The sequence below is a fragment of the Triturus cristatus genome, chromosome 3_2 (assembly GCF_964204655.1).
Source record: "Triturus cristatus chromosome 3_2, aTriCri1.1, whole genome shotgun sequence".
Classification (NCBI taxonomy): Eukaryota; Metazoa; Chordata; class Amphibia; order Caudata; family Salamandridae; genus Triturus; species Triturus cristatus.
In genome coordinates this window covers 667689481-667710753 of record NC_140584.1, presented here as the reverse complement: position 1 = coordinate 667710753, position 21273 = coordinate 667689481, and the positions used below count along the sequence as shown (strand labels likewise).

The following is a 21273-nucleotide window of genomic DNA, read 5'->3' as shown; positions in this document are numbered from 1 at the left end:
AAGTCTTGATTTTCTTTCTAAATATCTCCAGAGTTGGGCTGTTTTTTACATCAAACGGTAATAAGTTCCATGTCCGTGCTGTGTGGACGAAGAAACTTCTTCCTCCCCAGTTTGATCGTATGAACTTGGGTATTGCTATCAGCTTCTTTTGACTAGATCTAAGAAGCCTTGCAGGTTGGTAGTGTTTCAGGTGTGTTTTCAGGAAGTGGGGGCCTTTGTCCTGCAGTGCCTTGTAGGTTAGGCACAGTGATTTAAACTTGATTCTTTTGGCCACAGGTAGCCAATGTAGTGAACCTAGTTTGTGGCTAATAGGCTGGAACTTTGGAATTTCCAGTATCAGTCGTGCCGCTGCATTCTGGAGTCGCTGCATTTTTTCTATAATTTTTATTCTGGCTCCCGCATATAATGCGTTACCGTAGTCCAGTCGAGACAGTGCAAGGGCTGTCACTACCGTTCTACGTGTGTCTTGAGGTAGATATGGGAGTATTTTTCTTATCATTTTTAATATCAGCCAGAAAGACGAGGCTAATTTATTTACTTGGGCTTCATAAGTTAATTTGGTATCTATCATGAATCCCAAGTTTTTGGCTTTCTCTGAGGGTTCTGGTCTGGTTCCCAGTTCAGGAGACCACCACTCTGGGGACCAGATATCAGCATTGCCTCCCAGAATTAATACCTCACTCTTTTCTCCGTTGAGTTTGAGGCAATTTTGTTGCATCCATTGACTGACTTTTAGCATGCATAATTGGAATTTTTTGGCTGTTACTTTATTGTCTTTGCCTATGGAGATGACAATCTGTGTATCGTCGGCATAGGATATTGGTGTAAAGCCATTTTCTCTTATTACTTCAGCAAGGGGGGCCACATATAAATTAAAAAGTGTTGGGCTCAATGATGAGCCCTGTGGGACACCGCATGGTACTTCAAAGGAGTCCGACTTTGCTTCTCCTAATTCAACTGTGAATTTTCTGTCCATGAGGTAGGATAAGATGAGACTGCACGCGTGGTCGCTAGCTCCGACTTCTCTAATGCGTTTTATTAGTATCTCGTGGCTAACCGTGTCGAAGGCCGCCGAGAGATCCAATAACACCAAGGCGGCCTTTTCCCCCTTGTCTAGTATACTTCTAAGTTCCTCAGTGGCCGTGAGGAGAGCTGTTTCTGTTCCATGTCCTTCACGGAAACCGAATTGAGAGCTCCCCTCAGAGGCTCAAGTTTAGCATGGCCGAAGACCTTCACCATCTTGAAAATGCCCAAAGGGAACTTTTACCACAGAGGTTAATGTGTGCCTAGGATTCATTCCCACCTGCTAGTCCATGGCAGGGATAAAAAGGGCACCTCCAGGCACCCACTCCAGGACCTGAAGAAGATCAGAAGAGCATTAAATCTGCTATCTGTGGCCAAAGAAGAGCCCTGAAGAACTGGAGCTGCTCACCATTGTACCCAGAACAAAGAAGTGGATTCCATGGGTCACAGGGCAGACATCCTGTTAAAGAGACCTGGATAAAACAAGCTACATGAGACCTTTTCCTGCAACTACTCAGCCGACCAGTGGCAACTGGGCCTGGACTGGAGCCTGCTGCTTAGCCTCTGCTGACACCCTGTAAGTCTTTATGTGCCTCCCTGAGGTTTTGAGTGGCTTTGGCATTGTACTCCAGTAGTGGATTGGGACTTAAAGGACTAAAATCAGAAGGCAAAATCTTTGACCAGAACAAACCTGCTTGGTGTGTCCTACCAGTGTTCCATTGCGATCAGTGTCAATTTGCACCTAGGTTTCGGTCTGCCTTGACCATTGACTGTCATCCACACTTTAGGCTTCTGGGCGTTGTTCCTACTCAAAGGTTTAAAAATTCATATCTTCAGATCTCCTTATTAGTTCTTTGTCATTTTGGTGTCAATTTGTTTATTACATTTTAGTCTATTTTTCTAGTTCAGTTTGGCATGTTTACTGTGTTGCATTTTAACTTCATTATTGTTTTGGTGTTGCATAAATACTTTGCACATTGCCCTGAGTTAAGCCAGTATGTTCTGTGCCATAGCTTCATGGGGGTTGAGCTCAGGGTAATTACTCTTTGAAGTGGTTAATTACCCACCTGAATTAATAATCGAATTTCTTACAGTATCAATATGGCTATCCCACATTTATTTGAGCAGGCAGGGTTATTCGATGGGCATGTGATGATAGAGAAGCCTCCTTCCTCCCTCTTAGAACTGGCCATGAACACAAATATTAGTCTTCTTTTGCATAACCCTGTATCCTAGGACCAAGAAGATTATGAGAGGATTTCAAAGATACAGCTATTTTAACTAGGTAATATTAACCCAGGCTGAGATCCAACTAATGAAGAGTACCATGAGGCATATGGCGGGTGAAGCAAAACATGTAGAGACAGACCCTCTCTCACTCTGTGACAGTGGCCTATAATACAGCTGATAGGTTCGTCATGCCTAAGGTATAGTTTCACCATCTGATCTCTACCATGTTTGGGGTAATCTCATTAAGAAGCGTTTCAAAGTTTCCTTAGGTGAGTAACCATGAATCAACCTCAAGATTACCTACCTCCCCATTGCCTTATTAGAATCTGTTGGGATCAGCGTGTCCTCTCTATCTTGTACAGTTGTGTTTCCTTCACCTGAATACTTTACTATGAGCACCTGGTATGCTGTATTTTGTTTTTTGCAGAAACCTGTTGCTAACCTAGTGTGTGCACAAAGGGCTAGACCTGTCCCTTGATGTAAGTGAGTTCTTAGAAACTTCCTGTGATGTAGAGGGGCATACCAAGCATGCTCTAATTTGACTGCCGGTAGACTACCATCCCTGTCATGGGTTTAGCATGTAGAGCGGCGGTGGCAGCATACGTATTTTATGAATCTTTGTTTTGACCAAACACCTTTCAGAAGAGCTTACGACCTATAGCCAGCTTACCAAGAACTTACAGTGGGCTTAAAACCTGCCCATTGCTTGCCATTGGTTGGCTTTGTCACTCTTGGTTGCTTGCTTATTTGTTTCTCACATTTAGGGAAGTACTTTCTTAGGTCTTGCCTAGGCAGCATGCATGCGCTGCTCTAGGAGATGATCTTTAGAAATTGGTCTGCTCTTTTCCACACACTCGTGCATGTGGCAGCATCCACCTTGCGGGAGTGAGCAGCGGCGCGCGCAGGGGCCATCTGTTTTCCAATGAGCTTTCACTTTTGTGCGCTTTAACTAACCTTTGTGCTCTTTTTAAATGTGCTTTTGGTCTTTTCCTATCAGTGTTCCTAATGTGCTTTAATTAACTTTTGTGTTCGTGTTTTTTTTTTTTTAATAAGCTTTCACTTTTGTTCTTTGAGCCTGCCTGCCTCCCCAGGGATCGCGTTGAAAAAGAGTGAAAGGACCGCTAATGCGTCAAACAGGCAACATGATAACTTTAGTCGACTTCTTCTTATAGGAGTGGGCAACTGGTACCCATGCTTTATCTTTATTCGCATGAAGCTGCAGCACTGGCTCCAAAATTGACTTTGCTTCTGGAGGTTGTTATAATCTTATGGCCCATAAAGCTGTCCGGGGAGCGAATGTCAAAAGAATGTGTTGTTTTTAAAAAATTCCAAATGGGCTTTGTTATACCGCTTGCAACATTGGCGCTATGCTTTCGATGTGGGATTCCACGAGGGGGCTTGCCCTACGTCCCGCTCTTCTTCTGCTTCATAATTTCTGGGGCAAGACCTTCACCTCAATTACCGCAAACCTTAAAGTCCAGGTAGAGCCTGAACCTACAAGGGTACTTGTTTGGGATTTCGACCACCATCATTTAAAACTAAGACACCAACGATACTAATTTATTGGATCACTGGTTGCTAAGTCATTCATTCTGCAAGGGTTGGAAATCTATTCCCCCCCACTCCGACCTTAGAATCATGGATAAACGTGGGCCAAGTAAAACAGCGGGAGGGGTGGCGTGCACTTAAAAAAAAAATCCAGGGGTATCTGGGAGAATGCCAGGATTGAAGAACTTTAAATAAAACATAAAAAACTTCTTTGCCTTCGATTTAAGCTCCTTAGTGATTTAGTTTTTATATATATATTGTCAATTCACATTTGTACTGAGATTTTATGAAGCAATGCATACATTGTATGTAATGGCAATGAATTGAGTGAAGCCTGATTAGTCGAGTTCCCCTGCATTCCGACACCCTTGGGTGCCCCAGCGCCTTCCTTCCGACCTCGCGACGCTTCGAAGCGGCCATAGAAATGACCAACCATCCCAATTGTTTCACCCTCGGCGCTTTGAAGCGCCAGAATTGGAAAATCCGACGATTAAAGTTGACTTCTTCCATTCCTCCCTCAGCGCTTCGATTTGCCTGTAGTTTTGAGTAAGTGCTATGCAAGCAGCTTGAAACACCACGCACCCTCCCCTCTTAATCCCCCCCACGCATCTTTAGCACTTTGAAACAGACTTATAATAACACAGGCAATAAACACGCGATCACTTGCAATATGACATTCTGGACCAGGCAGCCCCTCCCTCTTATCCATCATTGAGCTGAGTGCATGCTTAGGAGGGGCAGACGTGCAGTTCTTCAGAAGTAAGGTGTTTCTCTGTCTTGACAGTTAACATTTACGCAGACGTGATTGATTACCCCTGATAGCTTGTGCGACATGGAAACGGCAGGGCACACAGACCATGCCAGTACCAAAAAATGTTTGGGCCGTGTAGTGTTTATCTAGAGGCGTGGGTAATGTAACATTAGTGCTATTTTGTAATCCCACTGTTAATTCTAAGAGGCAGGTCCCGGCAAACTCTCATTCCTCATAGAAGCAAAGGCCCTCTTTCGAGTATCCCCATTAACTTAATTTGTGCAGTTGTGTAGTATTCTTATTTGTCCTTTCAAAGTAACACGTATTCTTGCATCTCAGTGGTGGTGTGCAAACCTGTTCACAAAGCGTCTTATTTATTTGCTTTTGTAAGGTGGAGTCGCCTGGGTGATAAATTCCTTTCAATATTCAAATATCAAGAAGAGCGAGAGGACTGGTTAGCCAGTCCGTATCCCTGGGTTTATTATATGTAATCAAGAGAGGACTAGCCTATTGATATGTGATACAGGACTCAGGACTGTATGGGATAGGGAAGAAAACTGTTTAGTTTCCTTATGAAGCCCTCACCCACCAACCTAGTTGGTGGCATGCTTAATCATCGGGCCCACCCAGTGACACCAAATGTGTCCCGGGTGTGCTTCAAAGCCTGTATTACAGCGGAGCTGATATTTTACTGAGTGTGCAGTGATGTGATGTGACGTGAAAGTGAAGGTTAAAAGCTATACAGTGGTCCCAGTGCCCAAGGGAGTTGTCTTTAATATCTTGGCCTCTGGTAATGTTAAAAGCAAAGCAATGGATGTAGGTGTAGTGATTGTTAGGAACTCCTGCACTGGGTGTGTGGTCTACATGTTTCAGCCAGGCCTTTCATTAATACTGGCTTTCCTCAAGACCTTAAACTATGTAAAAGTGAGATCTACACTCCCTTCCCCATACAGTCCTGAGTCCTGTATCACATATCAATAGGCTAGTCCTCTCTTGATTACATATGATAAATTCCTTTGCCAGCTCTCACAGAGAAGCGCACACATGGTGTTTGACGGCTGATAGCAACCACCACTCCTGCCAGTCATGTCTGGCTTTTCACACTGCCTACAATGTCTCCAGCCTCACGCTTGCTTCACCCACCCTTGTTACTCTGATTTTTGTGTCCAAAGAACAAGGGGCACCCCCAAATAACAAAATATGGGTAGAGATGTAGGGGAATAAACGACCAAGCAAAAAACACAAGAAACTCTACCCCTATGTTTGAAAAGTACAAGGTATCATAAATTAGACTCCAAAAGGTATGGCACTCAGATAGGAAAAGAACGGTGTAACATAGAGGTGCAAAAAATAACAAAAGAGACAAATGCAAGTGCAGCAAAACACAAGACGATCACAGAAGATAGAAAATAGTTTCCTTTTATTTGGAAATAAATAAATATGGGAATTTGATGATCCGTTTATGTTGTTTTGCAAAAAATCAATAACATGCAAAACATACTAAAAAGCTGTACAAAAACAGAAATATGATACAAGTATAAACAAAAAACAAGTTCCCAGGCAGGGGGGAGAAGACAGAAGGTATGAAATAAGGGGACGATTCCCAATCAAACAGGCATACATTCAACTTCAAACAGCTCGCATACATACAGCATCACAAAGAATCATTCAACAAAAGCCAAACAACCTTTCAAGGGCCCATTCCCAAGGAAGTGATCACAAGGGACTCTAACAATAAGTCAAGATGGTAAGAGAGAACTATTCATCAAGCTATATAGAGAGTTTCAGGGGCGGGAATGGCAGGCCCAACGAACAACGCCGACGCGCGTTTCGGTGAAACCACTCCTAACCAGGAGCACCACCTTCCTCAGGGCGTAACAGACAGACCCCCACAGGCTGGGACCTGCGTAAATGAAAAGTGGAAATCAAGGAAGAAAAAGGCAAATGTTTGCTAGTGAAAGACCTCTTTGGTAGGGCTCTCTAAATCTAAATTTCAGGACAGTCGACCGTGCAGCGGCAAAGACATTCATGCGTTGTGAAGAAAAGGATCCGGCTAAAAAGCTCCCGTGTTTGTTGCAAATACACTTAGGCCGAAAAGAACTCCACAGGAGGCTAACATGGAGTCTGGGTCCAAACGGACCTTTCCTAGAGCACACTGCAGCTGTCAAAAATGTAAACGAATTCGCTGAGATTCTTTCAAGATGGAGTGCCGAGAACTCGGAATGCTAGATGATATATCCAATGTCAGCGTTCTGGATGACGGCGGTCAAAGCGGCAAAAACTTTTCGCGGGGATAATCGCACAAGAGCGATTATCCCCGCGAAAAGTTTTTGCCGCTTTGACCGCCGTCATCCAGAACGCTGCAGTGTGCTCTAGGAAAGGTCCGTTTGGACCCAGACTCCATGTTAGCCTCCTGTGGAGTTCTTTTCGGCCTAAGTGTATTTGCAACAAACACGGGAGCTTTTTAGCCGGATCCTTTTCTTCACAACGCATGAATGTCTTTGCCGCTGCACGGTCGACTGTCCTGAAATTTAGATTTAGAGAGCCCTACCAAAGAGGTCTTTCACTAGCAAACATTTGCCTTTTTCTTCCTTGATTTCCACTTTTCATTTACGCAGGTCCCAGCCTGTGGGGGTCTGTCTGTTACGCCCTGAGGAAGGTGGTGCTCCTGGTTAGGAGTGGTTTCACCGAAACGCGCGTCGGCGTTGTTCGTTGGGCCTGCCATTCCCGCCCCTGAAACTCTCTATATAGCTTGATGAATAGTTCTCTCTTACCATCTTGACTTATTGTTAGAGTCCCTTGTGATCACTTCCTTGGGAATGGGCCCTTGAAAGGTTGTTTGGCTTTTGTTGAATGATTCTTTGTGATGCTGTATGTATGCGAGCTGTTTGAAGTTGAATGTATGCCTGTTTGATTGGGAATCGTCCCCTTATTTCATACCTTCTGTCTTCTCCCCCCTGCCTGGGAACTTGTTTTTTGTTTATACTTGTATCATATTTCTGTTTTTGTACAGCTTTTTAGTATATTTTGCATGTTATTGATTTTTTGCAAAACAACATAAACGGATCATCAAATTCCCATATTTATTTATTTCCAAATAAAAGGAAACTATTTTCTATCTTCTGTGATCGTCTTGTGTTTTGCTGCACTTGCATTTGTCTCTTTTGTTATTTTTTGCACCTCTATGTTACACCGTTCTTTTCCTATCTGAGTGCCATACCTTTTGGAGTCTAATTTATGATACCTTGTACTTTTCAAACATAGGGGTAGAGTTTCTTGTGTGTTTTGTACTCTGATTTTTGTGTACATTATTTTTAAACTCTGACCATTTCTATCTTTTTATTTTCTTCCGGGTTGGAGGTTGTTTCACGGGTTAATTTATCAGCGCGAATAAATTGTAAAGATATTACACTTGTTCCCCTTTATTTGGCCGTTTCTTGTGGGAGGTAGTAGTGTGGAAAGTTTTGAGCTACTGCTGCAGTGTGTTTATGGTGCTGGGCTTCGCCAAGTATGTGGTTATGTGTGGGTACTCTCTGAGTGAGAAGTTGTGCAACGGGTGGGATATGTATTCTGCTGATGTTTGGATGAGAACTTTAGGCAAGTTTGGCCTTTCTGGGGAGATGTTGAAGGTGCTTCTGGAGGTTTCCTACCAATGATGGGCAGTTGTCTGTGTGGTGTCAGTATAGTAAGCACAGACCAGGGTGTGTTTTAGCTCCTAGACACCGTTGCAGTGATATTGTGTCCCTGGTGGGGCATTAGTAAGAACATGTTTAGGTGTAGAGGAAAATGTTGAAAACTGTTAGAGCACGCTGGGGCATATTTACAATATAGTGGTGAAGTGTTGTTAAGCCAAGAAGGCTAACAACACTCTTCGTCACTTTAGAAACGCATGGCTTCACCATATTTACTAGAATATGGTGCAGCCCTGCGTTTCCCCCTGTGCTGGCGCTAACTTCAGCTGCCTAGCGCCATCGTAGGCACCCTTGTAATAGTGCAAGGGTTCCTATGTTGAGGGTAAGATTGTTTATGTGCAGTAAGGAACACCTTCCTCACATAAACAATCTTAAATGCCATTTTGTAACTTTCAAAACAGCATTTTTTTTTAATGATTTTTTTTATGTGCTGGAAGGGGACATTCCTGCACATAAACATTCATATGCAAGTTGCTGTTTCTGTGTGTGCTGCACAAGGCAACACACATGGAAACAGCAAAAACAAGGAGAAATGAAGCATTTCTCCTCATTCCGCCTGGTTAAGACCAGGTTTTCCCTGTTCTTAATTTTGTCATTGCCTCCGATTTACGCTGGCCTTGTAAATAGGGGGCAGCCTCCATATCAATGGGTGTTGCGGTGGTACGCCCAATGCAACACCAATTGCCCTCCCCTTTCACGCTAAACACAGCGTGAAAGGGTGCCTTATTTACAAGGCAGTGTTAAGCGGCTTAACACTGCCTTGTAAATAAGGCGAGGCCCTTAGCGCCATCACAACGTCACTTAAAGTGACGTTGTGGTGGCGATAGTGGCTTGTAAATATGCCCCGTAGTGTGGTATTTTTGGAGTGGTTTGGTTGGTGCTGTGGGAAGTACTAGGCCACGGTTGTGGGGATGTTGCATCAGATGTTGGAATTATACTGATCCTGCTTGCAGTGTTTGAGATTGTGCTTGTGGACTTAGTGGGTCACAGATGGGGAACATTCAGAGAAATGTTTGAATATATTGTAGCAGCTGCAATTATTATTATTAAAAAAACTGCAACTACATTGACTGACTCTCACTGACTGACTCTCACTGACACTCTCTCTCTCTCTCTCTCTCTCTCTCTCTGACTGACTGATTCTCTGACTGACTGACTCTCACGGACGGACGGACTGACTGACTCTCTCACTGACTGTGACTGACTGACTCTCTCACTGACTGACTGGCTCTCACTCTCTGTCACTGACTTACTCTCTCTCTCTCGCTCTCGCTCTCTCTCTCTCACTGACTCTCTCACTCTCTCTCATTGACTGACTCTCATTGACTGACTGACTCACTCTCACGGACGGACTGACTGACTCTCTCACTGACTGACTGACTGACTGACTGACTGACTCTCTCTCTGACTGACTCTCTCTCTGACTGACTGACTCTCTCACTGACTGTTCTACATGTGCTATTTCCCAACCTTCACCCTCCTGTTATTTATGCCCCCCATAACAGACAAAACATTAACAAGCAACCATTGGGACAGGCAGAAGTTGCCAGCATTGAAAGGACAAAAAGAAACTCAAGACATTATTTATTGTTAATATTTTTTACTATGGTCATACAGTTGTGCATAATGCTTTCGTGGTCATTTATAAGGTAACAAAAATGCTTCTGACACTTTGTTCTAACTTTTCAGCATGCTGCAGACTTCTGTACAGTACAGCTTAAAGACATAGGCAAAGTCAATATCTCTGGCTAAACACTTATAAGGTCCCAAAGGCAAGACCTATTGGCTATGCCAATGCTTGTTCTTTTTAGTTAAACAGCCCATCCAAGTGCATGTGTTTTCCAACTGTCTCTCTTGTGTGCTTTTCCACACCACTTTCCGTGTTGCTCTCTCTTCTCCATGTGCTTCTCTCTCCCATGCTGTTTTGCTGTTTCTTTCCTATGTGCTTTTCTCCCCTGCTCTGTGTGCCAGTAGCTTTCACTTGTGTGCTTCTCCTGCATGTTGTTCTCTCTCTCCCTCCTGTCTCTCCCTGCCCTCCTTGTTCCTTCCTCTCTTGTTTGCTTTTACCTTCCTCCTTGAACGTCCACTCTGACTGCTTCTCCATTACCCCATCATCCCTTCCAGCGGTACTTCATTTTGAGATATTTTTTATTAACGATCCATCTTGATCGGTAAATTAAAAAAATAAAATGATGCCCACATCACGTGCTTATGTCATTAAACATATGCTCTACTCCATGCAAAATAATGTGGCAGTGTCACAGCACTTTTCCCCCCCATTTCGTTCAAGCATTTGCCAATGCCTTACAACATGATCAAAGGGCATTGACAAAGCCAGAATGTCTCATTTTGCCAGTGCATGTTATCTTTGTGACTGAAGTGAATGCTTGCTGGCCCACTCGTGTAAACTTCTGCCTCTCTCCGCTAACCCAGATTCAAGGACTAACAATTCATATGTGTGTGCTTGTGTGGTCTGTGTGGTACATACATTATGTGTGAGTGAACCAGAGTAATGGTGTACTGCAGGTTCCATTTTGGAAGCTCCTAGAGATTTAAGTGGTTTTGCCAGGCAGCGGAAGAGTATTGCTGACATTCCTGAAGCTGGGGGAAGAGAAGATGGGGTCCCATTAGAAATTCAATAAGGTCATTTTGCTGAGAGGGTCTGCTGATTAGTCTTCCCAAGCACTACCCTTTAATAGATGAGAAGGGTAAAGAGTGAAAGTGCTGTCTGTTCAGAATGTGAAGGGTCCTTTAGGTGAGGCCAGCATTATGTCCTTTTCCTGATCACTGTGGCTTTTAATAGCCAGATGCAGAAAGCTTCACACCTCTTTATGCTGTTGTTGTGGGTACTCCAGGCTGCAGATTAAGTGAAGAGCATCATTCTGCATAAAGGCTTGTGGTTCATTCTGAAAAGGATTGTGGTTGGTGCTTGATTGGGTATTCCATCCCTTTCTACCAATAACCCAAGTTTCTTACAGAAAGGGTAACAATGCACCTGTGCCTGATAGCTTCCCAACACTAAACTCAAAATGGGCAAATGGGAGAAAGTGATGGGAGGTAGGGAGTGTGATTACCTGCCTCATGCACAGTTGCCCCTGGTTAGTGAAGCATCCTTATGTATGACCTGTGTAGTATCAAGTCTTCTACATGTTTAAAGTACTTTCTTTTAACAAATACATACACAGGGTTGGACAATCCATTATTGCCTCCAAGTTGATTGTTAAAATATGAGCTTGAGGCACCCTCACACTACTTTTTGGGAAGCCGGTTACTGCTTGGCCTCACTATCATTGAGAGTTAAGTGCTAAAAGGTTGTAGTTGGTCTAGTTTACAGAGCTGTAGTAGGATGGATCCAGGGACACCAGACGCAAAGTATCCCAACCCCCATGGCTGAGGATCAGTAACCCCTGCTTGCCCCGTCACCCCCGAACAGTCTCTGGCAACAGCCAATGAAAAAATACCACAATTCTTTAATCCTCATCAGGACTTCATAAAATTGTGCATGGGTCTGCGAAAGGTACTATTTTATTAGGATCTCTCTTCCACACAATTAAAAACAAAAGGGTAATATTGTGAGCCGTTCATGTCAATTCAACATGTTTCTGCATCTGTAGATGTCATATAGAGTTCAAGACCATTCATAGGAACAAAGTGATGAAATGCACATTAATTAGAGGTTAAATATTACTGGTTTACTAAGGTTATCACACCAGTGTCTTAGCTGCTGCTGGTTTCCAGTCGTGATCTGTAGAAAAAGCTGAACCATACTATATGTTTGAGGCATGTGTGGCTGTGGAAACATATGCTTTTCATACTCAGGCCATCTAGTATTGGGTCCGGATGTGTGCAACTTGTTTTTCTTTCAAAGAAGTCTTTCGAGTCACAAGGTAAAGTGATGACTCCTCTTGGTGGTAATGCGCATGGGCATTCACTCCATTGTTGGATTATTTTCTTTATGCAGTTTGGTTTGGACATGTGTGCCTGCGCTCCGGGTCAAGACTGTTTCGGACTCTTTTCGGTTTGCAATTCACCCTTACCCTCGCTGGTATTGTTATTGAATGCGTTCCCACCTTTGCGTTTCGAAATCTGAAAACCATCGCCCGTTGGATGGATGTGCTTGACCAGCGGCTGTCTGGGCCTCGTCCTTCTATGCCTGTCTTTCTATCCCCTTTTACTTCGCCATTGAATGCCCTTCTGATGGAACATGCGCCTTTCTGTTTATACCTGAGGTGCCACACCAAGTACCTGCGGACTGACCTTCACCAGGTCTGCAACCTGTGTTTGTCTCCAGAATACAGGGAAGAGCACTGCGAGACCTGCTGATCATTTTGGTCGAAGAAGATCAACGAGACGGAGGGGCACATTGCAAGGAGATGCAGTGGAGACAGGTCGACAACAAACACGTCATCTTCAGACACCAGGATTTCGAGGAAGAGGAGGACGAACTCCAAAAGGCCGCCACGGCTGAGGAAGGGGCATTTTCCATCAAAGGCTCCAACTCCGAATTATAAATTGACCCAGAAATGCAGGAAGTTACACCGGGTCATCATAGTGTGAGTACTGAAGTCCCAGTCCTGCCATCTAAAAAAACATTAGACTGAACATAAGGTTACCGGACCACCACTGTCAGCAGGCCATGGTCGACCCAGAAAATCCGATTGGGATGCCCTGCTCTCAGGCTTAGCACCAAAACGTCAGCCAAAGCCAACCACTTCTGTAACCAGTTGACCAACTCCATCTTCGGCACCAACCACTTCAGCGCTGAAACAAATATCCATCTTGGTTACGAAGATTTCGAGACCAGCACCGAGATATGACTCTTGTACTCTAGTAAGACTGAATCTCCACAAGATACAGGAGACAACTCTATGCCCGTCAGAGGCAAATCCTAATACAGCCTCACACTGGGCACATTTTGGCCAAGACTGTGGTTTCTGCTCTACCTCCGTCCAAGAAACAACTCTCCTTGGAGAGGCCATCGATCTGCCGGTGCCAACCAAGTAGAGGAAGACTGACAAGGACACCTGTCCCTTCCATCCTCCTACTCCATCTTCTCCCCCACCACCACCCTTTATTCCACCACCACCACCACCTTCACCCTCCCCCCTCACTCTCAGGGTGATTCATTAGACATCACTCTTCAGGGGTCCCCATGTTCATCCACGGGTGGGCATGGGATAGGGGTTGATAACTTTGATGCACCATAGCCTCCTGATACTTGGCCGGCCTATGACATTGTCCCTCAAGGGGACACTGATCCCGACGTGTACCCTGCTAGGCCATCTCCTCTTGATGACACCACTTCTTATCAGGAGCTTATTGGCAGGGCTGAAAAATTATCATCAGGTAAAACTTCATAAGGAGCCTTTTTAGGAGGATTTCTTCCTCAAAACCCTTTTCACAACATTTAGGACAACATAATATCTCCCTATGCTTAAGCGTATGCTACGACATACCAATGATATTTTTAAAGATCCTGCGTGAGTACATATCACTCACAGGTTCAATAAAAAAATATAAAGCCCTATTTATATTGTAGGGAAAATTCCACCTGACTCTCTGGTTGTTTACAACACCCGTTAGAGGGTTGATTCCCAGGCTGCTAGTGACGCTCCACCTCCTGACAAGGAGAGTAAGCTTATTGATGTTTCTGGCAAGAGAGTAGCAGCGCATCCGCTAATTTCTGACATATTACTAATGCGATGAGGTTATTTGCCAGATACGTTCGTTCCCACTGGGATGAAATGGAGGAACTCCTTCAACACCTCCCAGAAAAGCATAAAAAGAGAGGGCAGGAGCTTGTAGCTGAGAGCAAGCTTATCTCTAGCACATCCATTAGGTGTGCCTTAAACTCTGCAGACACTGCTGCCATGGGAATTAACACTAGTATTTTGTTGCGCCGCCATGCCTGGCTGCGCATATTTAGCTTTAAGCCAAAATTCCAACGGCGCATCTTCAATGTCCCCTTTGATAAAGAACTCCTTTTTTGGCACAGGTTGACCAGGTTCTCGAGAATATGAAAAAGGACATGGAAGTTGGTAAATCCATGGCTCCTTTCACCACACCTCCTATAGGGTGGGCTCAAAAACATCTTCCGATACCTCTTCCTCACACCATTGAGACCAGAGTCACCACTCCCTTTCCTGAAGATTCTACAAGGGCACATACAGGGGCAACAACTCATGTGGAGCTGCACCTGGCACAAATCATTCCACACCTGTCTGGGGGCGATTGCAATAGTTTCTACCTACTTGGTGATCCATAACATTGGATCAGTGGATGTTGGACATTATCCAACATGGTTATGGTCTGAAGCTCATCCACACACCTCCAGATATTCTACCTTGCACTCACAGGCTCTCTGGAACACCAAACATTACTCAAACAGGTAGTACAAGCTATTTTACTCAAAGGAGCTATAGAATCTGTCCCTCCACAAAATCAGGGGTCATGAGTACCCTCTACTTGCTAATCCCCCAAAGAGATTGATCTTTGCGGCCATTCTTAGATTTACGGCCCTTTAATCATTATATCCTGTCAGAGCATTTCCATATGGTCACTCTCCAAGATGTGATCCCACTTCTCCAGCAAGGCAACTTTCTGTCAGCCCCTGACTTAAAGGACACTTACTTTCACATTTTAATACATCCTGCCCATTGCAAATATCTAATATTTGAGATAGCAGGCTAACATTACCAATTCAAAGTCCTTCCATTCGGAGTGACTACCTCACCTCGAGTATTCACCAAATGCAGTGGAAGTAGCGCATTTACGCAGACAAAACGTCCATGTCTTTCTATACCTCGACAACGGGCTCATCAAAGCCAGCGCTCTTCCTCTGTGTCAACAAAACATTAAAAATACCAAATACCTGCTTCATCAGCTAGGCTTCATAATCAATTCCAAAAATATCTGGGGGCTATCCTAAACACACAGCTGGGATTCGCTTATCCCAGTACAGGAAGAATCTAAAATGTTCGAGGCATATGAGTTGCAGATTATACACTGTGCATAGATCGCCATCTGGTGTTGGGCCTGAATGTTTGCAGTTTGTTTTTCCTCTTGGAAAGTCTTTGGAAGTCACAAGGTCGGTGACTCCTCCTTTGGTTCGTATTGCGCATGGGCTTTGGCTCCATCCTCAGATTGTATTTTTCCGCCATCGGGCTCGGATGTAATACTTCGCGCTCCGGTTCCGAACTTTTCCAGTTCAGCGATCGACGCAAAATCCTCGCTCATCGAGATCCTTCAGATAATAAATCTTCTTAATCAACTTCTCTTCGGCACTTCTTCGATTCCGGTCGTCGACGGCGGCCTTCAGGCCTATTCCGGCTCCGGTCTCGGCTGATGGAAAGAACTCCCTTCAAGAAGTGCCCTCAATGTGGGTCCAAATTCCCCCACACCGATCTTCATGAGGTGTGCTACCTCTGCCTCTCCCCTGAACACGAGGCCCGAGACTGTCCCGCCTGCAAGTCTTTTCGATCTAAAAAGACTATTCGAGATCGAAGGGCCAGACGCAACATGGCGCACTCCTCGACCTCCGCTCCAGTCGACATCTTCGGGGACGACGTCGAAGCTCCGGGACAGCAGAACATCGAAGAAGAGGACGACTACCTCGTCAGTGCTTCCGAGGCCGACGACTCAGATGTGAAGGACATCACCCCGGCGCAGAGGGTCGTGAGTACTATACCCCCTCCCACACCGATACCCAAAAAGGCTTCGGTCACGCCTTCGGGCCTAGGCAAGACCAAGGATACTGCTTCTCACACCCCACCTTCGGGCCCGGTAAAGAAGCCTGTTAAGCCTTCCGGCAGCTCGGGCTCGAGCTAGCCTACCAGCGGTACCGAAAGACACCCTTCAGCACCGAAGAAAAAATCGGCCTCCACCTCCACACCGAGCCCAGCACCAAAGCCCTCGGTGTCGAAACCTGCCCTCCCGGTGCCGACCAAACATCACAAGGCCCTCGGCACCGACACTCCCGTGCCGAAGCCTCTTTCGGCACCGAACAAAAAATCGGAGGTCCCGAAGAAGCACGGCTTAGACAAACCTAAAAAGCCGTCGGCCCCGAAAACCTCGGCGCCGACCGAACAACCAGTGTCGCAAGAACTTTTCACACCGGATCCTCTGCAAAAGACACTCACCAAGGATCCAAAAACTGGACATTTGACACTGTCTTCAAAAAAGAGACACTTGGACAAACCAGCTCCACCTCCAACTCCAAAGAGGAAGGACATTGCTACCTCCCCTTTCAGAGTGCCTTGCCCACCTCCTCCACCTTCCCCACCTCCACCTTCTCCACCCCTGCCTCATCGCTCTCCAACCTTGTCTCCAGTCCCAGACGATCTAGGGGACCCTTATTATGATCCAGCAGATGTGCCACAAGACCCCACCCCTACTGGATCTCCAGGCCCATGGAACGACTATAACAATCCGGACATCCCAGATGTCCCACAGGATGACCTTTACCCATCTAGGCCATCCCCACCAGAAGATTCGTTAGGCTTTCACCACCTACTATAGAGGGCGGCACATTACCACGGGGTGGAGTTACATACTGACCCAGTGGAGGAAGATTTTCTCCTAGACACCTTCGATAATGCACATAGGTCTACTGCCATTCTACCTATGTTAAAGGGAGTAATCAAACATGCACCAGAGGTTTTTAAAGACCCAGTCAGGGCCAGGGTCCTAAACCCCCATATAGAGAAAAAATACAAAGCCGCCCCCACAGATCCTTCATACATTAAAGGCCCTGCACCATTGGATTCCTTAGTGGTATCTACAGCTAGGAAGCGTTCAAATTCTCAGGCGTCAGGAGAAGCACCACCACCTGACAAAGAGTCCAAGCTCCTAGATGCGTCAGGGAAGCGCACTGCGTCACAAGCCGCCAATATATGGCGTATCGCCAACACGCAAGCGCTATTGGCCAGATACGACAGGGCGCATTATGATGAGTTAGAGACCATCATGCACCATCTCCCTGAAAAATACAGGAATAGGGCTAATGAATTGATCCAAGAGGGAAAAACAATAACTAATACCTCTATACGCTGTGCCCTAGATGCAGCAGATACAGCCTCCAGGGCCATAAACACCAGTGCCCTTCTCCGTCGCCATGCCTGGCTCAGAGTTTCAGGTTTTAAACCTGAGGTGCAAGCCTCTATATTGAACCACCCATTCGATCAACATCATCTATGTGGCCCAAAAGTTGATGAAGCCCTCGAAAAGATGAAAAAAGATACTGATACGGCGAAATCCATGGTAGCCCTACAGTCACACACTCCTAGGCGCTCTTTTCGCCGCTCTTCCTTTCGGGGCACGGGCAGGGGCTACTCCTCGGATAGTGCATCCACGTCCTACATATCCCCTCCTCAATCTACCTTCACAAAGGGTTATCAAAGAGGTGGATACAGAGGTAATAACAATAAAGGCAGCGGCAAGACAAATACCGCCCGCTCTGCCACACCACCTACCCAATGACTTTCCCCCGCTCCCTCCAGACCATTCCACTCCGGTCGGGGGCAGAATACAACATTTCCTTCACGTCTGGGAGACAATCACCTCAGACAGATGGGTGACCCAAATTATTCATTCAGGGTATTGCCTAGAAATTAACATCTACCCCCCAAACATTCCACCCAGGCAACACCCAATGTCTCAAGAACATGCCACGTTACTAAAACAGGAGGTAGTCTCCCTCCTGCAAAAACAAGCCATAGAGCAGGTCCCCATCAATCAACAAAATTTAGGGGTCTACTCCCTGTACTTTCTGATTCCAAAGAGAGACGAGACTCTACGACCTATCCTAGATCTCAGGCCTCTAAATACTTACATACATTCAGTCCATTTTCACATGGTAACCCTTCAACAGGTTCTTCCACTCCTCTCCCAGAACGACTTTCTCACCACTCTGGATTTGAAGGACGCATACTTTCACATTCCAATACACCATGCTCACAGAAAGTACCTCAGATTTGTAGTGGATGGGCAACACTACCAGTTCAAGGTACTCCCGTTCGGGGTAACAACAGCACCAAGGGTATTCACCAAGTGCCTAGCAGTAGTGGCGGCACATCTCAGAAGATAGCACATTCACATCTTCCCGTATCTGGACGACTGGCTAATAAAAGCCACATCCTACGAACAATGTGTGCAACACACCGCCGCTACAATCCAACTACTTCACCAGCTAGGTTTCACGGTGAACCACCAAAAGTCCCACATGGTACCATCACACACAAAACAATACCTCGGTGCCACCATAGACACCTCAAAAGCCATAGCCTATCCCAATCCTGCCAGGATTGCAAATATACAGGCTCTGCGTCAAAAATTCATATGTCAACACTCTCTCCCAGCAAGGGTGTTTATGCAACTGATAGGGATGATGGCCTCTTGCATCTTCATAGTGCCCCATGCAAGACTCCAGATGTGTCCACTCCAAGAGTGTTTAACGCGCCAGTGGAACCAGGCCCAGGGGCAGCTGACAGATCTGGTGTTGGTAGACGGTCGCACCCATCGCTCTCTGCAGTGGTGGAACACCACAAACCTTTCCAAAGGCCGACCGTTCCTGGACCCGGTCCCACAAATAATCCTAACAACAGACGCATCGCTCTCCGGCTGGGTAGCTCATCTGTTACATCTCACAGTACAGGGCACATGGACGCCGCAACAGAACTTACTCCACATCAACCATTTGGAGTTGCTGGCAATCTTCCTGGCCCTAAAATCCTTCCAGACGCAGATTTCAGGCAAGGCAGTCCTCATTCGCACAGACAACATGACTGCCATGTACTACATTCAAAAACAGGGGGGCACACACTCTCCACAGCTCTCTCAATTAGCACAGAGCATATGGAGATGGGCAATTCCACAGAAAATCTTCCTCCTGGCCCAAAACGTCCCAGGAGTCCAAAACACCATGGCAGATCTGCTCAGCAGACAAACGCATCAGATTCACGAATGGGAACTTCACCCACAAGTTCTTAACCCGTTCTTTCAGATGTGGGGGCATCCACACATAGACCTATTCGCCACCCATGACAACAAAAAATGGCCAAGCTTCGCCGTCAGATATCCACACCCATTGTCCAAAGGCAATGCGATATGGATGAACTGGTCAAACAAATTTGCATACGCTTTTCCACCTCTCCCACTAATTCCATTAGTGGTGCGAAAGCTACAACAGCATTCCCTAACACTGATCCTAGTAGCTCCAACATGGGCCAGACAACCGTGGTACACCACACTGCTGGAACTCTCGGTAGTATCACACCAAAAGCTGCACCTCTCACCATGCCTCCTAACCCAGAACCATGGAGAGATCAGACACCCGGACCCAGCTCAGCACAACCTTGCGATCTGGCTCCTGAGGTCCTAGAATTCGGATACCTTAACCTTCCCCCTGATTACATGAATATTATCAGGGAAGCTAGACGCCCTACTACTAGGGCATGCTATGCTGCAAAGTGGAAAAGATTTGTTGTTTACTGCCACAACAACACAATCAACCCGTTAAATGTGTCCATACAGCACATCATATGTTACTTGCTCCATCTACAAAGGTTTAACCTAGCATATACATCCATTCGGTTACACCTCGCAGCAATTGCTGCTTACTTACAGAACAGGCAGCACCTATCACTTTTCAGGGTGCCTGCCATCAAGGCCTTTATGGAAGGCCTCAAAAGAGTAATTCCACCCAGAGTACCACCCTCACCTGTCTGGAACTTGAATATAGTTCTCACAAGGTTAATGGGACCCCCTTTCGAACCATTACATAAATGTGAGCTGCAATTTCTCACATGGAAAACAGCTTTTCTAGTGGCCATCACTTCCCTCAGAATGGTTAGTGAAATACAAGCACTCACCATACAGGAACCTTTTCTCCAAATGCATCAGAACAAGGTTGTACTCCGCACCAACCCAAAATTTCTACCCAAAGTCATTTCTCCATTCCATCTAAACCAGTCGGTAGAATTACCAGTCTTTTTCTCACAACCTCAAACCGTTGCGGAAAGGACTTTACACACACTGGATGTTAAAAGGGCCTTACTTTACTACATCCAAAGAACACAACCTTTCAGAAAAACCAAACAGCTATTTGTCTCCTTCTCTCCACCACATAAAGGCAACCCTATTTCTAAATCAGGGATAGCTAGGTGGATTGTAAAATGCATACAGATTTGCTACCACAAAGCAAAACGAACGCTATCTGTTCCCCCTAAAGCCCACTCTACAAGGAAGATAGGGGCTTCTATGGCTTTTCTAGGAAACATACCACTAGGTGACATCTGCAAAGCAGCGACATGGTCAGCACCGCACACTTTCACAAAACCTTACTGTGTAGATGTGCAAACCAAGCAACAAGCTAGTGTGGGCCAGGCTGTACTAAAAACACTGTTCCAAACAACTGCAACGGATGCCGGTGGTCGCCGCTAGGGTTGGGTACTGCTATATATTCTATGCACAGTGTATAATCTGCAGCTCATATGCCTCGAACGGAATATGCTGCTTACCAGTATGCATCTGTTCTTGGCATGTAGAGCTGCAGATCTATACACGCCCACCCGCCTCCCCGGCTACCTGTATCCGTTCCAGTTTATCTTATTTAGATACAACACACATGGGTTTCTTTACTTTTACTACTACGCTCCATCTTTCCCTGCTGGCGAAAAACAATCTGAGGATGAAGCCAAAGCCCATGCGCAATACGAACCAAAGGAGGAGTCACCGACCTTGTGACTTCCAAAGACTTTCCAAGAGGAAGAACAAACTGCAAACATCCGGGCCCAACACCAGATGGCGATCTATGCACAGTGTATAGATCTGCAGCTCTACATGCCAAGAACAGATGCATACTGGTAAGTAGCATATTCCTTCTAAACGCTACTGTCTTGTTTGCAATCCAGGCAGCAGTTGACAGTCAGAACTATCAGGCACCTACAGGGTATGATGGCATCATGCATCGCCATAGTGCGACATGTACTGCTACACATGCATCCGCTTCAGGAATGTCTAGCACAACAGTGG

At 45.7% G+C, this 21273-nt stretch overlaps 1 protein-coding gene across 7 annotated transcripts in view; it reads left to right on the top strand.

Annotated features, from left to right (window-relative positions):
• ARMC8 (armadillo repeat containing 8) overlaps positions 1-21273 on the top strand; it is an 811657-nt gene that overhangs the window by 237564 nt on the left and 552820 nt on the right. The gene's annotated exons all lie outside the window — the stretch shown is intronic.